Raw genomic sequence first — 22,807 nt, 5'->3', positions numbered from 1 at the left:
TATTGTAACCATATTTTTCATAGTGTACTTAGGAACAATGCTATGTGATGCCACTTCCTGTTTGTCAAGGGGTAAAAGGTTGTGTTCCATCGCTTCCTGTGATGTCACTTCGGGGTGGGGTAAATGACATCACTTCCTGTGATGTCATCAGAAGTCAAGGGTCATGTGATGTCACTTCTGTTAAACCTGGTATTTTGGTGAAATGAAGCCCCTGTAGTGAGCTCAAGCAATGGATAGAAGATCAAAGAGAGGATCGTGTATGTGCAAGAGAGAAGTGTGTGAAGAGAGAAATAGAAGCAGTAGGTGAGTGAGAAAGAGAAAGTCAAAGATGAAGACAAGGAAAAGGGAGATGAATGAAAGCAGCAGCGAGACATACAGACTAAAGAATGGGCGCCTTATGAAGGATTGCATGGGCCGGGGGTGAAAGGCTGCCCTACCCGCAGTAAATGTTGATCATTTTTACACCGTAATGAGCAGGGTCAGACTGGGAAAAGAAGTAGGCCGGGACACGCAAACAAAGGTGGACCAAACCTCGCCTCAGAAAAGTAGCCCACCCCTTGACTCAGAAAAGTGGCCCACCCCTCGCCTCAATAAAAGTGGCCCTCAAACCATCATCCGTGAATCGCATAAATTCACACTTTACAAAAAATGCTACTTATGGAGGGTTCATGTGTCTGTTACATTACAATACAACTCAGTTGCACACAGTTCTGTGACAGGATCCACAGCTCCGAGCCGCAGAAGTGGCATGAACCAACCACCCCCACTGCGCTTTTGGGACCTGCTGCAAGGCGATGCTTATACACGGCTCCGCAACCCCAGCAGGGTCGTCTGGTCATCTCAGTCTTTAAGAAATCTATAGAGCGCAAAATCAATGTGCTCTCTATTTTTTGGCTGGGTGCAAAAGCCTAATATTGAAAACGGCCAATTTCAAACATGCGTTTTTCTGGAGGAAATCCCCCCCAAAAATGTAACCTAAAAATATCAACTCAAAATGTAATACTTGCCCTGTGTTGCTAAACCAATATTTTTGTAAGCCACTGTGTGCAACTGTTACTCTGTGGCTGGTTTTGCAGCAACATCAGCGGCGCCCTTCCAAGCTATAGATAGACAAAACTTCCACTTCCAGAATACGGTTCTTCCAATCTCTCCATGACCATGATACAAAGCGAGGGACATTTTTACGAGATGCGTGCTCTCGTAATATTTATTTATTTTCAACTGGAGTACCTTAACCGTAAAATATCAGGGAAAGTTGAGGCCATACAATCTGCCCAAGGATTACCCTCCTCCTCCCCCCACTAGGGGATATGAAATGAAGCCAAGAGCCTCAATGAAATAGTCTGTCCAGACCCTCTGTCAAACGCAGGCGATGTACTGCTGTTTATTGGCCCAACAGGAGAAGCTGGCACTGGCACAGGTCTCAGGGTCAGGGGCAAGCAGCACATCATTGCAATAAGACAGCTCCCCATCATCATTATGAGAAACATGTAGCACTTAATGGCGCAAGCCAACATGTTCTACTCTGAGCCCCATTCTGTGTATCAGACGCTAGTTGGTGTATCTGGGACTAAGCCCTTTGTTGCTAAACCGAGTCTATTTGTAGCAGACTCTAGTTTCCATGTGTCTGAGCCTGGTCTCTGTGTGTCTGAGCCTGGTCTCTGTGTGTCTGAGCCTGGCCTCTGTGTGTCTGAGCCAGGCCCCTGACCTCTGTCTGTCTGAGCCTGGTCTCTGTGTGTCTGAGACTGGTCTTTGTGTGTCTGAGCCTGGTCTCTGTGTGTCTGAGCCTGGTCTTTGTGTGTCTGAGCCTGGTCTCTGTGTGTCTGAGCCTGGTCTCTGTGTGTCTGAGCCTGACCTCTGTGTGTCTGAGACTGGTCTTTGTGTGTCTGAGCCTGGTCTTTGTGTGTCTGAGCCTGGTCTCGTGTGTCTGAGCCTGGTCTCTGTGTGTCTGAGCCTGGCCTCTGTGTGTCTGAGCCAGGCCCATGACCTCTGTCTGTTTGAGCCTGGTCTCTGTGTGTCTGAGACTGGTCTTTGTGTGTCTGAGCCTGGTCTTGTTGTCTGAGCCTGGTCTCTGTGTGTCTGAGCCTGGCCTCTATGTGTCTGAGCCTGGCCTCTATGTGTCTGAGCCTGTTCTCTGTGTGTCTGAGTGTGTCTGAGCCTGGTCTCGGTGTGTCTGAGCCTGGCCTCTGTGTTTCTGAGCCTAGCCTCTGTGTGTCTGAGCCTGGTTTCCGTTTGTCTGAGCCTGGTCTCTGTGTGTCTGAGCCTGGTCTTTGTGTGTCTGAGCCTGGTCTTGTGTGTCTGAGCCTGGTCTTTGTGTGTCTGAGCCTGGTCTTGTGTGTCTAAGCCTGGTCTTTGTGTGTCTGAGCCTGGTCTCTGTGTGTCTGAGCCTGGTCTCTGTGTGTCTGAGCCTGACCTCTGTGTGTCTGAGACTGGCCTCTGTGTGTCTGAGCCTGGTTTCCGTGTGTCTGAGTCTGGTCTTTGTGTGTCTGAGCCTGGTCTTTGTGTGTCTGAGCCTGGTCTCGTGTGTCTGAGCCTGGTCTCTGTGTGTCTGAGCAGCTGAGCCTAGTCTTTGTGCAGCCAAGTATAGTGTCTCCGTGCGTGCCGAGGTCTCAGTCTCTCTGTCTAAAATGCACTTTCCACAGGTTGATATGCACCCTTTCCACTTACCTGTATTCTTCACGTATGTGTCCTGCCTTCCCAGTCTATGATGGGACCACATGCCTCACATTGCCCGGGCCAGATATTCATTACAATAATAGGAAGCACTTAAACGGTAAAGCCCACTAGCACTGCTATGCTCCAGATCAGTCTGACCCTGAAAAGAAAGCCCTGCCTAGCGTTCCCATCTGTTGGCGTGTTTTCCCGGCCATCCCTCCAGCTGCCCATGGATCCTACCATAACTCACGGAAAGGGGACCCAGCAGAAGCCCAGCCACAGAAGAAAAGCAAGGATATAGTCCCATCTGAGGGCAAGCTGCCACTGGGTAGCCCGGCTGCAACTTCAATCACAGGGAGCAAAAAGCAGAACCAGAGCTCGCACAGCGGAAGTCAGCCACTTGAGGGGAGGTGGGGGGTTGTTCATAACAGAAGAAATGTGTGCCTATGTTATGAATCCAGTTGGTTTGGTACAGTGACGTCGCCTCCAAGTACAGTTTGTAAATAATACATGCGTACATGTTCTTTTGTGCATCACGAGAAGGTTCAGGAAACCAAACTTGACATTTAAAAGACACATATCCCCCCATCCAGTCAGGCACTGCAGTCACACAGGGGAAAGCTTTCCTCGCTCTCTTTTAGGTCCAGACGCTTGGGGGGGAAATCACATTAAACATCACTGTTGCCTCTTGCAGGCCACGGAAAAGGAGGACGCGCACACGGAGATGCTGGATAAACTTCTTTATTCGCTCAACTACACATCGATACTGGCGCTTCTCGCGCCTTACCCAGAAACCCCTTTTCCTCCCTTGGCGCCGTAACATGGCTCTGCCTCCACAACGGTGGGGGCAGCACTCCTTAACCCCTGAGTGCTTGGCAACATCACCCCCGAACAATATATTCAAACATCGAAATCAACATTCTTCAACAAGTCTCATAGGTTTCCTTACAACTCTCCGTGGCCTCTCATCTTGGTCACCTGCCTCTTGCAGTTCCGTGGTTCTCACTTCCCCGCTTGTCCCTCCTGGGTCTCCTCCCGGAGGGATCCACAGGTCATCCCGCGACTCTCGCGGTTCTGGAGAGGTCGGTCGCTGGAGCGGCTCTGTTCCCTCTCGTCTGGTGTAGTGTCTGAATTGTTGACAGTTCCTGGTGACAGCTCTGCTTTGATCCTCGGCCGTCACCATCGTGCCTTTCACTGCGGTTACCCTCATGGGGCTTGGAGCAAACCGCGGATCTGTCTTCCTGGGCGTTGGTTGCTGGACGAGTACTTCATCCCCTATGTGGAAATCTTGTATCACCGCATGGCGGCGAGCATCTGTCTCTCGTCTTGCTCTCTCGTTGGCTTCCGCGTCCCTTCGGAGTACGTCCATGTCAGGCAGCTCCTCATCAGATGGATTGCGCGGTATGCGGGTTCGCACTTTGTAGCGAAACATTAGCTCGGCAGGTGTCTTGTTGGTGGCTTCATGAGGAGTGTTTCTGTAGTCCCGTAGGAGTCGGCACAGTGCCTGGTGCGGATCGACTGCTTCTACTCTGGCTCTTTGTCTTGTTTTCTTGATCGACGCCATGAAGCGATCAGCCATCCCATTCGCTTGTGGGTGGCGAGGAGTTATCTTCATATGTTCAAACCCTAGGTGTTCCGCTAGTGTTCCAAATTCATATCCACTGAACGGGGGCCCGTTGTCAGATTTGACTATTTTGGGGATCCCCCACTTGCTGAACACCTCCTCTATTGCCGCTGCTACTTGAGGGAATGCGGTGGTGGTGACTGTTTTGACGATCGGGAAACGAGAGTGTTCGTCTATTAGGAGCAGGAGGTAGTCACCCTCCTCCGCGGGCCCATAGAAGTCCATGGCTACACGCTCCCACGGCCGATCGGGTATCTGTGTGTGTTGGAGCGGGGTGGATATTCCGCAGGAGCCGTGCACTGGCAGGCATGGCAGTTCGTCACCCATTCTTCTACTGCCGCGTCTAGAAACGGGAACAGACATGGCACCTCAGCTGTCTTTTGGTGTTCTCCGCTCCTCTATGTCCCTCGTGGGCCGTACTGACTACTTCGTTCCTGAGCGTGGCGGGGATGACAATTCTGCACCCTCTGAGGAGGATGTCGTTGTCCTTGACGGCCAGTTCGCTATGTACCCTGGCCAGCCTTTCAATTTCCTGTCTGCACACCCCTGGGTGTGCCAGCATTGCTCTGTGGTGATCCCTCCATTTGTTGGTCAATGTGAGGCTGATGGCGAGTGCCATGGTGGGGTCAGCCGCTGATGCAGCGGCAACTCTCTCCAGGGACAGCGCCGGTGGTAGCGAGTTGGACGCTATGTATTGTACATAGGCGATGTCTCCCTCGCGGGTCAGTGGGGCCCCAACTGGGTGTCGTGACAGATAGTCAGCGGGGTTAAGGTCACCCCCGGGTCGATGCACGATGTCGTAGTCATATTCTTGTAAGCGGATACCCCACCGCTCTATTCTAGGGGGCATCTTGGTGTTCGGGTTGCCAAAAAGCGATAACAAGGCCTGGTGGTCCGTAATTAAAGTGAACCTTTTCCCAATGATGAAGTCATGGAAATGTTTGCACGCCCAGACGGCAGCTAAACTCTCCTTCTCCGCCTGGGAGTAAGCCAGTTCCGGGGTGGACAGGGCCCTGCTCGCATAGGCGACCACATGTCTCGGGTGGACATCCGCCCCGCTGGTTTGGGCTAAGATGGCACCAAGGCCCACCGGGCTTGCGTCCACCACGATTTCAGTGTGCCATGAAGGATTGAAATATGCCAGGCGGTGTGCTTCCATCAGGGCACGCTTGATGTTAGAGAATGCCTGGTGGCAAGCAGGGGTCCACTCGAACACAGTTTCTTTTTGGAGAAGCTTCCGTAGTGGGTCGGTAAGGGACGCATAGTGTGGTATGTACCTCGCACAGTAGCCAGCCATGCCGAGAAATGAGCGAACGTCTGCAACCTGTCGCGGTACATCCAAGTTGGTGATAGTGTCAACCTTGTCGGGATCCGGCATCATTCCTTAGCTGGAAAAGAGGTGTCCCAAAAAAATTCAGCTTTGTCTTGCTGAAACAGCACTTGGCAATATTGAGAGTGAGGCGCGCTTCCTGGAGTGCTGCACACGCGGCGAGTAGGGCTTTGTCATGAGACTCTTTAGATGATCCAAAGACGAGGATGTCGTCACTGTAGTTCAGTGTGCCCTTGATGGGTCTGATCACCTGCCGGATGGCCTCCTGAAAGATTTCCGCGGCTGATGAGATCCCGAAGTTCAATCGCCGATACCTGTAGAGACCGTCGTGAGTCGCGAACGTCGTGATGGGTCTGGATTCCGGATGCAGCTCCAGCTGATGGTATCCTTGGTTGAGGTCGAGTTTGGAGAACATCCGAGCGTTGTTCAGTTGCACGATCATGTCCTCAATGCACGGCCCCGGATGCCTCTCGCGTTGAATGGCAGTGTTTGCCACCCTCATGTCCACGCACAAACGGATCTTTCCTCCCTCTTTGGGTACAACCACGAGTGGGGAAACCCATGGTGTCGGACCTGTGGCTGGTTCAATGATGCCATCAGACAGCAGTTGTTGGAGTGCGTCTGATACTGCCGCTTGCAGGTGAAAACCTACTCTCCGGGGATGTTGCGGTACTGGCCTCACCGATGAGTCGATGTGGAGCCGGATGGGAGGGGCCTTGAGTTTGTCCAGCCCCATGCAGAGGTTGGGGAAGTCCCTTGTGATGTCAAGCTGTGTGACCAGGTTCTGCGGCTGGTAGCATGCGATGGTGCCAACTGTGTCTCTCGTGTTTGTGCTCTCGGAGGTCGCTGTGATGGAGTCTCCCGGCCTCACGTGTATTTCAATCAACCCCAGGCGGGATGCCGTGTGGTAGCTGAGTAGGCATCGGCTTCTGGCAAGTGACCGGATAATGTGTATTGTTGTGTCAACTTTCCGGCCATTTAGGAGGAGGCGTTGTGTGAAACATCCTACCGTCGGTAGGGGGGTGGTAGCTCCCCACTGAAATATCCTTGAGCGAGACTGTTCGAGTGCCGGTGGGTTCGGTAGTACGGCATAGTCCTGCTCGCCCATTATGTTGACAGTAGCGCCTGAGTCAATCATGAATTGAAATTGTCTGTTTCCCATTTTGATGGGGATTTTTGGGGCTTCTCTGGCCTCTTCAGTGTCGAGTATGAGATTGACAAACTCGTCTTGGTCATATGGGTCATATGGCATGACATATGCGGCTCCCTGCTCGTCCTGGTAGAGAGTCTCAGGCCTGTATTCCTCTGGTGGATGGTCATATTCGTCCGTGAAATATTTGGTCCGATCAGCCTGCTCTGGCTGTAGTGGGTACCCCGGCGTTTGGTATTCGTCGATGGCCCTGACATATCGCCTCTGTCCCTGGCCTTGTTGGTAGTATCTGGGTTGGATGTATCGTGGAGGTGGCGGACGAAAAAATGGCCTGACAGGCGTTTGGGGCCTTGCAGGGGGAAATGGTATGCCTTCCCGGCACACCGAGTGAAAATGTCCTTCTCTTCCGCAGTTCGTGCACCGTTGTGATAAGGCTGGGCATGAGCCTGCATGTGGATAAGACATCCCACAACGATAGCACTGTCTCTGTTGGCGAGGAGTTTGGATGGTTTGAGTTCTGTATGACTGTGGCCCTCTGTCACCTGGACGAGATGGTTGTATGGTTGCGACCAGTTCCGCTGTGTCTTGCTTGGGGTTGCTTGGATTGCCCATGGATGTAGCTTGGGCATCAACCCTCTCATGTATGTGAGCGAGCTCACTCACTTCCTGGATGGTGAGGGGTTTCTTCAGGAGCTGTTTTTTGAGAGCAGGGGATAGGCAGCCTTCAATGACCCTCAATCTTATAGCTTCATCCAACGAGAATGCGTCAAATTGGCAATTTGCGCCTTTTACTCTTAGGCGGGTTATGAATTCGTCAACTGTCTCCTGTGGCATTTGGGTGCACTTGTTGAATAGGTAGCGTTCATAGTCACGATTAACTTCTATGATGAGGAGTCTATCTAGAGCCTTGACCAAGTCCTTGAAAGTGTTCTGTTCAGCTGCAGGGATGGTCTTGACCACAGTCTTTATCTCACCCCCTACCAGATTGAGGAAGATGTCCCTAATATTGGGGGAATTGCCATCACCAGACCCCCTGACGTAATGCTGGAAATCTTCCATCCAGTCAGTCCATCTTGGCTTGTGGAGTCATGGTGAAAGGCGGGGGTAGTCGCAGCTGAATCGGCTGTGCAATATGAGCTGGTGTAGGTGACCCAGGGTTGGACCCTGAGGCGGAGGCCGGCGTGCTCATGATGCCAGAAGGTGGGTGTGTGTTCGGCCCTTGTGGATGTTTTGGTTAGGCTGGCGGAGCGTCACCCACCTGGGAGGTCGGGTGCCACAGATGGGCATGCAGCGTCACAGACGTTGTAGGGAGGGATGGCACTCAGCACTGCTGGGGCTTCGCAGCGAGCGCTGGCAGTATGAGGACACTGCCAAACGTCCTTGTTGGGCCTCTGGAGGGCGTGGGCAGGCTCGCCGGCACGCGACGTAGGGGGGGCCACAGCGGATGGCTAGGGCCCCACTGCACAATTCCTGGAGTGCTCGTAGCAATGTGGGGACCAGGCGGACTGCCAGGGTCCAAAGTCGTGTCTCCTGATGTAGTGCAGGATAAAGGGAGAGAAAACTGCAGCGTTTTCGGGTGCGGCCAGCAGCTGCCGCCCGTGTAGGAGGTGGAGGGGCGGGAGGAGGCCCAGTCACAGCCGGAGCGAGGAACTGGCGGATTGCCAGCAGGGACGGCTTCGAACGCGCATGCAGCGCGGGAGTGGCGGAAAGCCACGGAGGAACGGCGGACTGCTGAAAAGGAGGACTCCGTGGGTGCACGGAAATGACCTCGTCGCCAGTGTTGCCTCTTGCAGGCCACGGAAAAGGAGGACACGCACACGGAGATGCTGGATAAACCTCTTTATTCGCTCGACTACACATCGATACTGGCGCTTCTCGCGCCTTACCCAGAAACCCCTTTTCCTCCCTTGGCGCCGTAACATGGCTCCGCCTCCACAACGGTGGGGGCAGCACTCCTTAACCCCTGAGTGCTTGGCAACAATCACCAGGGGAAACAAGCACGAGATTTTCTTATAAAGCAATCAACAGAAACGTTAGTGCTTGCTTGTGGAGCGCAGTGGTTATTAATTGGCAAGAGGGGTTAGCTACTTGCCTGTGACTCGACGGGGCTGCATAAGGTGCCATATCCACAGTGGGCCGGGAGGGACCCCTGCAAGGTTTACATCACATGATTCATCATTCATGTGAGAGATCAAATTAAAATATTGACTTTGGATTGCAATTTGAAATGGTCCACGTCCCAGCTCCCACCTCCTGGAATTAACGTACTTGGTCAATGGTCAACTGCTGCCTGATGCCAGGTGGCGGCAGGTGCCCTGCCTGTGCGCTGTCCGTGCTGCAGCTGGCCCGCTGCTCAAGGTGGTAGCTAGGTGACAAGGTGGTCTCACAGCGGTGCGGTGCCACAGCCAGTGCGCAGCATGCTCGGGTGGCGGGTGGCCCCAATTTAGCACAAACTTTGGGGAGGCGGGGCAGGCACGCCGGGCGGGCGCTAATGCACAGCAGTGCGCATGGTCTCTCTTGACCCTCTCTCAACGTCTGCTGCTGCCTGATCTGCTGCACCGTGGTCCGTGGTGCACATAAGACTGCCTGCTGGCTGCTGCTGCTAGGTGCTAGCCAGTCCAGTTGCCCTCCATGTGCAGATGACTGTGTGCAACTGTGCTGAGTCTGAGTCAGTGTGCATGGCACCCAAATCATGCCCGGAGGCAGCCCAGCCCAAGGCCCAATATCGAGAGTGAGTCGTCAGACGACATGTGACATCGTCCCGGAATTGACCCCAAGGCTCTGGCGGCGCAGAGTCTGTGTGCAGGGCAGCCAGGCTGAATTTTCATTGGCCCGCCCGTGCTCCCCAGCAACCCCCAGCGCTAGGCACAAGATGTTTTCGAATTTGTATGCAAGTGCAACACATTTGTTGTTGTTACTTGCTGCAGTGTTGAAAGCAACTTAAATATGGAGAACCAGGCTGCCTGCAGGCTGCAGCACATAGACCCCAATCCAGCAGGCAGCCCAGGAGGACTCAGTGAGTGTTACAATTAGCACTCTGCTCGCCTCACACAGCCTGGAGCACGGGTGGGCCTAGCTGACTGGCGCCGAGCCAGCGCCGTCTCTGGATGCCCTGAGGCAGGCCACTGACTGACTGAGCCTAAGGCTGTGGCAGGCAAGCACGCACGGCGGCCCGGCTGGTTGCCCCTCTCCCTCTTCTATGCATAAAAAAATCATCAAAGCAAGGTAACAACATGTGTGTGTAGTTACCTTGCTTTGTAGAATGCTGGTCCAGGCCAGAGCCATGCCGCTGCTGCAAGCTGCTCGGGATGCGGGCCGGCGGCCCATTCATTGACAAAAAAACACCATTGTTAATTTGAAAAATCACCTACAAAAAACCGGCCCAGGGATGGCTTGTTCAAAAACCGGCCACAAGGTCTTCAAGATCGTTCACCGAACAACCAAATAGTCCAGTCCGACCCTGGTAATGAGTGTGAAGTTTCCATAGGGAAATTACTTATTTCTGGTCATGCAACCAGCAGTTTCTATAATTGGACTGCAAATAAGGTTTGATCTATACATTCTAGGCACTATTTACATCAAATCAAATCAAAACCAGGAAGCAACAGGTACACTGTTCACCCAACCCACCCCCAGGGGACGGGCAGGCCTTTTCAAATGCACAGATACATGAAAGCAGCGGGCTTGCCTCCTGCAGGGTAAATCTTATTTCTCATCTATCCCAGGGAGTCCCACTACACAATTCACTGTAGTTGAGTAGCATGCTAAAGGCTTATTGCAAATCCTGGAAGATTCATGGTGGTGGATGAGTGAATGCTTCACTGCATCATGTGCCTTTAATGGAAACCCTGCACTCCCAGAAAATACCATTCCAGATTCATACAGGGTAATAAAAGCAATCTTTGGGCAGGAACAGTGCAGTAGCAATAGGGTGATGCATATGCATGCGTTAGCGTAAAGGTTATTGCTTTAAAATAAAACATTGCACCTGAACACATCAGACATTTTTTTACCAACTAAGCCCTGATGCTTTTTAGGCAATTTCTGTGTGAAATTGTGCAGCAAACCCAAATTTCACAGTTTGTAACCCATATTTCCAAACAATTCTCGGAGGGATCTCCACCCCCACCCTTGAAACTCCTTTGGGGCCTCAAGTTTGCTCGTTGCGCTCTCACAAGTTCGGCCTCCAAATTTTACGCCCCACCACCTTTAAAAGTTACCAGCCACCACTGTACATGAGTACATAGGTACGCCAATGGTTGTGCTGCTGTTGTGGGTTGCAATGTGGGACTTTGTTATTGCTTTTGATTAAGCATGATGCGTTGTTGTACCTGTAGTCATTTCTGTGTAATGAATTGCTGCTGTACGTGTCCATCTACATGTCCTTCCAGGTGTGTTCAACATGTGCATGATCCCTCGGCTGTACCCTGTCATTGGTGCGGGAGTACTGTTTTTGCATTTACTTGTCATTCCATGCTTTGCGTCATTGTCCAAACCACCCCACCCTAATTTGGTCAGGTGCTTCACGGTTCGTAGGTGCAGGTAGTTTTACTCACCCACTATCCAGGTCCGTTGTCCCCTGTGCCTCTCCGTGTATCCTGGCAGTGTGCTGTTCCATAAGACCATGGAGTCCTGGGTGGAACCTCGGTAGTGGGCACAGCAATGGGTGATGATGAGGTTGGGGTTGCAGGTCATCTGCACATTGAGGGAGTGGAAGTGCTTGCAATTTCGGGAGACTGCTTCGTAGGCCGGGGGCCACCAATGCCACATGGGTGCAGGCTAAGGCTGCCATCACATTAGGCAATTGGGCTGCGGCAGTTCGATCTGCCCAATGCTAGTTGCATGTCTGGTTGCAGTGTACTTAGTTTTTATTTCTTTGTATACTTTTATTTTAAAATGAAATCGTTTTGGAGCCTGTTCTTCTTAAAATACAAGTATAGGAATGCTGAAACATAAAAAATAAATGTAGAGACATGCCACTCCCCCCTCACTTCGATCACTGTGTATTAGTGGCTTGTGGTCTGTATGTGTTTATATTTTCCTCCCCAAAGCTATGGCCAAATGTATGATGTTGCTCTGGTGCATGCCAACATCTCCTTTTAAATGACAAAGTTTCTTTTGATGTTGGTATTTTGGAAGCAAATACTTGTGTATCCCAGGTTTTTGTGCCCTGGCCTAGTGGCCCTTGCATATCTATTTGCAGGCAGGGAGTTACCACTCTACACCCCGCCCACACACTGTGCCCGAGGATGTGCAGCTCCCTTCACCCGGGTTGCCGTCTCATGGGGCTTTGGGCATTGATCATCTCCGGCCCGCTTGGTCTGGCCTTAGGATGGGCTCTAGGGTTGAAAGGTCTCTGTTGACTCCCCGGGCTGCTCTGCTCAAGCAGCTCAGAATGAAACCCTCTTCTGGGCTCACCTGGTCTTGCCCTCAGGAAAACTGACTGCTCCTAGGACAGGACTTCCCTTGGGCCACCCTGCCCGCACAGTCCGTGCTTGTCCTTATGCTGGGCCACTCCTGGCATACACAGCCCGACTCAAAAGGCTCCCCACTCCCCAGAGGGCCGATCTAGGCCGCATCCCCCATGGAGTCTCTAGATGATCTTTGTGTTTTTTGTCTCTCCCTTCACAGAAAAAACCTTATTCATAAAAGTCCAATGTTTATTTTCCTGTCTTTCTCCTGCCCATTTGCTCAATCCATTGTCCTTGGACAGGACAGGCCTGTCCATTATCCAGGTGCACCTCAAAATTCCTCAAGGATCTCAGTTTCAACTGTCCCAGGTAAGTGAAGTAGCAAACTGTAAGCACCTACAAATTAAATACACTATTTTACTCACCAGGAGGTCTGTGTCTTGATTTTACTCCTTTTTCCCTACTGAGTTGAGATGTGTAACCCTCCTAGGTGGTCCCAAATTGGACAGCAGGTTACACTCACTTGTATGACTTCCTGTTTTGGGTGAGCCCTGCCCTTATGCCACACGCACTGGCATCAACAATAATGCTTTTGTCTATATCTTCACTGAAGGGCTCCAGACATGGGTGTTAATGATTCCTCTCCTTTCATCTTCCAATGCATTGTAAATATATTCTGTAAATTCATACCCCTGGCCCTTCTTCAATAGATGTCTTAGTTGTTCGGTCTGGATAAGAAGTTCATAATTATTCTGGCCTGGTATTCATTAAGGCCCGGAAGGGATTTCAAGTGGTCTTTGTTTCCAGGCTCATGAGCATTCACTATGGCTCCATCTAACTGTCACCACTAGTTTCAAGGCACCTAAACTGCTGGCTTACAACCCTAAGTCAGAGCAGCCCCCTCAAGACCTGACACCACGCCCCTAGCCCCTGACCTCTGCAACAACCCCCAGGAAGCCCCCTCAATTCCTGAGACCACCCCCTCACTCCCCTGACCTCCCCCACAACCCCGAGGCACCCCCCTCAATTCCTGACACCACCCTGCACCCCCTGATCTCTGCCACAAACCCCAGGCAGCCCCCTCCATTCCTGACACCACCCCTCACCCCCTGACCTCCGCCACAACCCCCATGCAGCAACCCTGCCAGTCTACTCTCCTCCCAGCAGCCACTTGACCTCACCCACAACTCCCAGGCAGCCCGCTGCTACTACACCTCCCTCCCCTCACCCCACTCACCTCTGCCACTATCCCCCAGGCAGCCCCCCGCTACTACACCCCGCTCCACTCACCCTACTCACCTCTGTCACAACCACATGCAGCCCAATGCTACTGCACGCCTCCCTAACCCCACTCACCTCCGCCACAACACCCAGCCAGCCCTCTGCTAGTATGAACCCTTACCAGTCCAATATGGATCATCAATGTACCTCAACTCAAATGGCCTGCCTGCACCATGATGTACCTGCCACATATCATCCTCCACCACAATCAACTGTGCGCATTGCTGTTGGATCCAGGCCTGGAGCATCTTCAATCACTCTTTGGGGGACTACACTCATCTGCACATCAACTGGATAGCACAATGTTGCACAACCTGCACTATGACCACCCAATGTGCATGTGACATAGTAGTGCAATGCAATGTGTCATATGTATAGTGTTTTTGTGCCATTGCATAGCCTCAAATTACTGCAAGTGAATGCTCTTGGAGGACAGATGTCCAACAAATCACAGACTGGGCATCTTCCAAAGAATGTGTGGGTGCATTCCAGTCTGTGCCAAAGTAGGCAGTTAAGTAACCTCGCTCCTTGAAACACTTGTGAATAGACGCGTTATAAATGACATATCATGTCATAGGTAGGGGTGGACAAGTCCATGCCAGTGGCCAAAGCAGAACAGGCCTGTGTCAGGGTGATGTGAAGCATGTCAGAGAGTGAGCAACTCAGAAATGATACTAATTGTAGCAGCTACACTGAACCATCAATCATGGGACTTATCTGCATTACAGCGGCAGAGGTGATGCATGACATGAGAGCAGGCAGTGGATGATTGCAGATGTGGGTGGGTGGTTGGCAGTACCTTTTGAGAGATTCAGCAATCTCCCATTGAGTTCACAAGTAATGAGTGTAGCTCAATAATACACACTAAACACCCACAATGAGAAATACCCACAACAGTGAAAGAATTGTCGACACTTCCACATTCACAAGCAAGTGCCAAAGGAATAACGAAACATCAGTGGACATGACATCAGCACAACATACAGCAAACCATAACTCCAGTAGCCAATCTGCAGAGGTAAATGCACTTGCTCGATCTCAATGTCACTTGGCCTAGTAAGATTGTTGTCTCTGTCTTCCCTCTGTTCCCCCTTCCTTGCCTCGTCGCGCCTTGAAACACTTAGATATAGGCGCATTACAAATGCCATATCATATCATATGAAATGAAACATCACCAGATACAACACACAAATAAACAGAGTGGAACATGTGGCAAGACACATGAACAAATGCATGTACATCCACAATGATAGAGCACAAACACATACATCACATATCTCACACATCAACACAACCAACTTTGTCTGCACAGCATTACACACACGCACCAAAAACATAACTCAAACTACATCAACAAACCAACACTAAACACACAGTGACCCTGCACAAGGAATGGGAGCATATAAACAGCTATTCCCACCTGAATGTCTGATGGCCCCATTCCTACATGTGCAATGCATGTACCCATGTCCAAATCAATCAAAAGAATGCCAACATGTCAAACACTGACAAAACACAAAACATCAACAAACGCATATGAACGCATTCACCAATGGAGTACAGACACAACCATGCCATACCACCATCACACACACATCCACGCGAGGTATCTAAAAGAACAACCTGCATGTATTTCAAAGACCAAAAGTAGGCATGTGACACATGTGCATGGCAAACCTGTCAGAAATATGAAATCAAAAAGCACTGCACTTCCCCACATCTACAAGAGCCCACACATGTACATCGAGCACAGATGCCACATTCATCACACACCATGAGCATGCACACATGCCGAACATTCAACATCAAAGTAACAACATGACACACACATTGAGGACACAACCGGCATCACATCCATTGGACCCATGCACTCTGAGAACATTGAAAAAGTAAAAGTGCACATGGGCAAAGACATTGCAACTACTGTGAAATTAAAAACATAAAACCTGTACTAAAACTATGTACAGATAAAAATGGGAAGGGGGAAATGTCCAAGAATGAAATGAAAGAAAGTAAAAAATTAATCCTAACACTAATAAACTATTTATAATGGCAGCAGGGTAGTCCGATGGGATGTCGGAAAGGGTTCCCACCAGGGCCGACTCCACCACAACATTCTCCTGTAGGCAGGCCTCCATATGTTCCTAGAGGGCCTACAGGGTGTCCAAAAGGTATCCCTCTGCCTCCTCCGCTGCCCTGCAGGATTGCTCCAGGATGGCTGCCCGCCCCCTTGCCCGTCGCTCACCCGCCTCAGCCCTGGACCTCTGAATGGCCACATCCCATGCCCGCTGCCTCTCCACATCTTGCTGCCTTGCATATCATAACTTGGCAGACAACAGGTTCTCGGGGTGAATCCTGACCCCCCACCTAAGTTGATGCAACTGAGCACCACTTTGCCGTCTCCGGGTGGCAATGCCCTGCAGAATGCGCCTCCTCACATCCACCATCTGCTGCTGCCTGGGAGTGAGTGCTCTAGGCCTGGACTCCCTCCGACCAGATGACAGTTGTTGCCGGGGGAGTATGGTACCTGCAGTGCCCTCAAATGTCTTCTGCACCACCATTGCCTGTTACTGTCTGGGCTCCTGGGCTGCCTCAGTGACCACCTCTGCTGCTGATGTAGTGACTTACACCTCAATTAGGGACAGGGGCACAACGAGGCAGGGTGTTGGTGGGACTGGTACCCAGGGGGCCATGGTGGGAGGTGGAACAGAGGCTGCAGTGTAGGGCAACAGGGCCACAGAGGTGTACATGGTGGAGGGGGGCATTACATGGGCCAGCCTATAGAGACCACCTAAGGGGAGTGCAGTCGTCAACTGTGCCAGGTAGAAGGGTATCTGCTCATGATTTTTTTTACAGATCTGCACACGTAACCTGAACAGCATCCCGAATGGTAGCCGTCTGCCTGGAAATACCTGCCAGCAGGGGCTGCACTATATCTTGGATGGCCATAACGGCCTCAAGTGGGGCCATGGTCTGGGTGGAGGCATCACAGGAGGTGGTCACTGCTGCAGCAGATGGCCCAGGGACAGGAGGTTGTGCAGAACCCTCCATGGTGGACTGCACATCCTCATGTTCCTGGGCCAGGAGCGCAGCATGAACACCTTCCACGATGCCCCCACCTGACCCTGTGTGTTGACCTGCAATGGCCTCCTCTACCACATCCACCCCCGTAATCCCACAAGCCCCCACAGCGCGCTCCACCCTAGTTGGCCCCTGTGTGGCATCACCCTGTCCCACTGCTGCTGAGGAGTCCTCCATGACAACCTCAGGGAACCTCCTCCTCAGACTTATCCTCCGCAGCCACACATGATGCAGTAGGCGCTGCCACAGCCACATCGCTCTCTGAAGATGATGACACAATCTTGAATGGCTGTGGTGTGCACCTAGGTCTGGCGACCCTGTCCCTGATCCTATGCTCCACAGCACTGCTAGTGCCCTCTCTGCCAGCTGCAGCAACTGTGGAATAGGGGATAAAGAATATAGATATCAGTCAGTGTTACCAATGCATGTGTCACATACACAGCATCAATAGTACCATGGAGTCAACCATCAACTAACCCACACACACACACGCCCATGCAATCAGCAATAATAGTGAGACACAAATGTAGGTACAAAGATGATTCCCACTCATGAGACATGCACATGTCGACCCAGCACATTAACGTGTGGCCAAATACACATGGAACCAAACCAGCACACATCACTACACCAAGGCAAAAGTGCCCCAAGTTGGACATGCAGGTACGTCCATGGGAAATACACCTGGGCACACTTCTCAGTTCCACCATAGCATGTCTCGGCAGAACACCTTGTCCGCTTGCATAGACATGCAGTGTAGAAAAGGACACAAACAGGACACCCATGAGGAGTCACGGATGGGGCAGGGAAATTTGACAGCCATCGATTGAACTTGCACAGCATAGACATGGGAGTGGATGAAAATGTCACCTGCTTGGGCACTCCAACATCCTATTACATGTTGCAACATGCACACACGTCAGTTTGAGCAGAAAGCATGCAACACATACAGGCACCCATTGGTGAGGTCCAAGCACCTATGCTGTTGCCTCCAGCACAAACAAATGTCATGATCACACGTCATCTCTTGTTACTCAAGCTTTGGTCAGAGAGAACACATTGCAGTCCCTGAGAAGTTGATGCTCCCACATGTGAATTCCAGACTCACATACACATATGCCAGTCTCAGCTGCTGAGTGTGGATGAATCAATGTTCAATAGATGATGCATGACCCATAGAGTTCATGTACGTGTATGTTCCTCACATGCACCCAACATCGCAATCTGTCCTCTATAGCCATATGGTCACATGCAGTTTTCAACCCAATGTGCATGTGCACTAGTGCACCAAATCAAAAACACTCTCAGTGCACATACCCACACCTGGTCACATTACCAGTTGTCTGGCATCACATACACACATCATTCACAGGAGGCTGAATATTGGTGTAGAACAGTGGAACACACATGCTGTGTACATGAAAGAGTATGTGCAATCATACATACCCATTCAGAACACACAAACAATGTAGAGCAGTGCACCACATGGCTACTCACAAGCCGCTTCAAGATGTGACTTCACTGAAGGATCTGGGAGTGGAGTGCTAGGTAGCAGGTCTCCAGGACACGGAGCTGAAGGGGTGACAACCAATGGCCGCCTGAATGGTGCACCTCCATGTTGGCACCTGCTTCAAAGGGCAGCTTTCGTCTTCTCCTGGCTCCGTGCTTCAGGTTCTTCCAGCACTTTTTGACAGTGTCAATGGTATGGACTGCCACTACCTCTGCATTGATGGCAGCCGTGATGTCCTCCCAGATCTTCATACATCTGCCCTTCGCAAGCTGAGTTGCTGGGTTGAAGAGGGCATCGAATTAGGTCAGGACCTTATTCAGCAGGATGCCAACTTCTTTGTGGGAGAAGTTGGCATCCCTCCGCCTCACCTTAGGGGTGACGCTTGATGGAAGGAGGATTGGGCAGACATGGCAACCACCGAGACAGTTGTGGGTCAGCCGGTTCCGGACGTGCTTTGGATCGGTGGAGGTACAGAGAGGTGGAAGTCCCTTGTCGGCAGTAGAGGTGGTTACAGAGCCTCACAGGTGAACCACAGGCAAACAGGCAATGGTGGAACTGCAGGCACTCAAAGACAGTGCTGGTGGGCAGCAGACACAAACCGTAGGCAGCAGCAGGTGGTGGGGTTTGAAGGCAGTACAGGGCTGGAGGAGTGTATGGAAGGCATGGTATTAAAGTAAGACAGACACAAGTGATCACAGTTCAAGGGCGTTTATTAAACTGTAAAAATGGGTGAGATAAATGCCTTATCTAAACCTCAATCTAAGATGTGAGCAAGCAATGACCACCAAATAATAATAATACAGTCCTAGTGGAGTCTAGTCAAATAAAAAAGGGCCTATATTAAGAAAACGTATTGCCAATTCTTACTGCTATGCTATGAAAGAGTGTGGGATAATGTTCACAAGAAAGAAAGAAGTGTTCACAAAACAATAAGTCAGGATTTTATGGCCGGGGTCTCCCTTCCCCACGTTTTTAGCATGGGACAAGGCGGGACACTTGAGCACTGCACACTCCTGGGCTTCTCCGGCACAAGGTTACAGTTCCTTTTCTCAATATCAGGGCCTTCTGTAACCAAGTCACTTGCATGCAAAGTCTCTTGCTTCAGAAGGCCTCATATGCCATTAACAGCAAAACAAAAGTTCCTTCTGCTAATCTTCACGTGGGTGATTACTCTTCACCCTTGGATCCCCCTCAGCTGGGTTGCGATCCTTTGTTCAACGTTGGCCTCCCTCAGTCAGGCTCAGACTAATCATTCACTGTAGACATCGCTCAGTCGGGTTCACACTTGTCACAATATTCACGGGTGTATTACTGTTCACCCTAACTCAAAGGCATCCCTCAACCGGGTTCACATTTTCCAAAATACACATTTCACTTTGCTTAGCTTTCTCTTGGCATCCCTCAGTTGGGATCACATTTGCCTCCAAAACATGGCAAAGACTTTCGACTGTACACGGGGTTTGGCTTGATCCTTGTGTGACAACATGCTACGTGCTGCATGCGGCACGCCTAAGCATAGTGACAGCGCTATTTAAGAGGGGCGATGCACATCACTGGATGTGCGCGAGGAGGTATGAAAACGGGCGATTGAGTGTCACAGACAGCATTTGGGGGTGCCAGGCACGTAATTTCCTTCAAGTACTCTGAATCATATTTTTGCTTTTTGGGGGTTGTCTCTATGCATACTCGCCTTTATTTTTGTTCATTGTGAAACTTTCAGTACATCGCACATGCATTTTTTGTCTTTTGGGGTGCCACTGTGTATCGAGTACCGCTTTAGTCTGTTTTCAGAAGCTTTCGGTACATCGCACGTGTATTTTTTATCTTTTGGGGTGCCACTGTGTATCACGCACTTCTTTTATCTGTTTTCAGAAGCATTTGGCACATCATGTATGCATTATTTGTCTTTTGTGGTGCCACTGAGTATCTCATACTGCTTTTCTCTGTTTTTGGGAAGCTTTCAGTTTATCGTGTACACATTGTTTGTCTTTTGGGGTTCCCCTACGTATCATGTACTGTTTATTTCATTTTTGAAAGCTTTCCGCGTATCACATACGCAATTTATTTTATTGGGGTGCCTCTGCATATTGCGTATTGCTTATTTTTGCTTTTGGGGTGCCCTCTAGCCTTGTTGGTCCACACATCTACGTACACTATTTCCAATCATATTCTTTTGGTGAGACGTATTTGGGGGTATTTTCTCATTCGTACATTTGGGCTGAACCATGAGTGGGAAGGCCCCAAAAGGGAAAGGGACAAGATGAGGACATGGTGAGGACACATATGACTGGAGCTCCAGAAGGACACGGTGTGTCTAAGGCCTCAGGTGATGCAGAACCTGTATGTGGACATGGTTGGAGGCCAAGAGATGAACCAGCAGCACCAAGGGCCACTAGGTCCAAGAGGGAATACCCTGCAGAGCAGGAAGAGGCTACATCTCACGATCAAGGACAGGAGACGGGTCCACTGAGGCAGAAGCGCTTCGCTGATGACAATTTTCAGATCCTTGTAGATTAAGCAAGGAGTCCCCATTCAGAGATGTACCCCTGGTCAGGCAGGACCCATACTCCCACCCAACGAATGGAGCAGTGGCAGCATGTCACGCACCTCATCAATGCCTGTGGTGTGGAGAAGCGCACTACTAAAGAAGTCCAGAAGCAGATGAATGACGTCATGTGAAGGACCAAGCAGAAGCTGAGTAACAACCTGGCTTCTGCCCAGGCCACTGGAGGGGGGCCAGCAGAGGAAGAGAAGCTGAATCCATTTGAAGAGGCTGCAAATGTATTCATTATCAGTGAGAAGGTTCAAGGCATGGGAGACATGGATGTTTATCTGGACACATCTGGTGAGTGACATTTGCGTGTATCCTATGTGTAGACAATATTGTTTGACCTACCCATATATGTGCTGCAGTACAGTTGGCTGCAGTTGTCAGCCATCCATGGCAAAAGCATGTTTGCTACTGTGTGCACTTCTGTCACATGTCCTGCGTCCTGGCAGGTGGCTGTGTGTTTTCCATGTAGGGCACATGTATGTGTTACATTACACATAACTGTTTGCTGGCCTTCATAGCTGTGCCAGTACTTGCATGAAGGGTTCTTTATATCCAGATTTATTCTCTGTACAAGACCCTATGATGTGCCCCCCTGACTGGCAGACATCACCCCAAAACCACACCACTGTGTCACGCCAATAAACATCCTCCACATCAATGAACCATTGCTAAACTCATGGAGCCAGTCTGTTTGCATTGTACATTAAGTAGAAAAGATATAAGATGTTGCAACACAGCAGTTGATGCTGAGGTGCATGTTCATCCTGTCATCTGCTCTTACGGAACGCTTTGTCAGAATACATTTCCAAGCAAGCTGCCTGTACGTATCTGTGTGATTTGCCCGTGGCATAATTGTTCACAGCGGAATTGACATTAGTCAATTCCGATGTGAAACCAATTTTTCTGCAGCCAAAATCAACAAATCCATGTCCTGCCCACCCCCCAATACATCCCCACCCTCCCCCACTTACCTTTTACGCATCCCTTTCCTTCTGACCATGCAGCATCAGTTCCGTCCCTCCTACGTGGCTCGGATCTGACACTGCAGGGATGCTTTTCTTCCCTTTTTTCCCCCAACCTTCAATCCTCCCCGAAGTGGGGGACACCCTGCTACACCCAAAGGCCATCACTACCGAACATGGGGGGTGGGGGACACCCCTGCAAACCCTGCTCCCCATGTTCGGTAGTGATTAACCAATTTGATCAATTTTAATCAATCGAATGGTAATGGCAGTATTCGCCCAGATGTAACATTCGATCAATTAAAATCGATCAAATTGGGCGATACTGCCTGTACTGACACACTGTGGTGTGGCCAGCCTGCTGGGGTCTGAGTACCCACAGACCACTGCCCTGTGCTGTGCACGTTATGTTGAAAGGACCTTGCTTGTGTATTGCATGGGGTGACACTAGACCATGGGTGTAATTTGCTGATAGAGGGTTATCATTCTAAGGTGGTCAGTCTGGTATTCTCCTATTATGCTGTCTGAAGATATCCCATGAGAAAGGGAAAGGGGATGAATGATACCAATGAGAGTATCTTTCTGTTTTTTGTGTGTAATGAATGTGCATTTCCCAATTGAAACAATGATCATGGAGCTCTAGGTTCCATTCATCAGTCTGTGATGAAAGGTTTGTATGTGTGATTTAGTGATGACATGACAGACACATGGCTTGGTGCTCACATCACTGTTCACAACACTCACTAACATGGCACTGCCTGTAAACATGACACATACATACATGTCCAGGCATGTTAATGAATTGGGTGCTGCAATGTCATGGCAGCAACATCGCCCACTCAGATGGGGCATGAGGGCTCAGTGCTCTTTGTCTCAGGAGAATTGTAGATGTGGATGGGCTGGTTCTCAGTCTGAGCATGCCCAGCAGTGCTATATGACTGCTGCAGTGCCCTGCTAGTCATGTAGGGTATAAGAAAGGTTTGTTTTCTCCTGCTGTAGCTGCTGAATTGCAGTAGTGCGAGCTTCCTCGAGTTTCACAGCTTCCTCCAGTCGTATGTGCGCTAGCAGTGTAATAGGACTCCATCCTTGTGATATCCTCCACAAGTACAATTTGTGCGATCAGATCTTACCAGCGCCATGGCAGCAATATAGGACTACAATGGCAGGACATTCACACTTAGGGGGCCCTATTATATCACTGAGGGGCATTGCTGCTGGAAGGAGGAAGCAGAAGGGAGAAGCTGGCAAC

Source organism: Ambystoma mexicanum, chromosome 9 (genome assembly GCF_040938575.1).
Source record: "Ambystoma mexicanum isolate Mex_15411 chromosome 9, UKY_AmexF1_1, whole genome shotgun sequence".
In the NCBI taxonomy this organism is placed as follows: Eukaryota; Metazoa; Chordata; class Amphibia; order Caudata; family Ambystomatidae; genus Ambystoma; species Ambystoma mexicanum.
The sequence above is the reverse complement of the archived record's forward strand: the minus strand, read 5'-3'. Positions refer to the sequence as shown.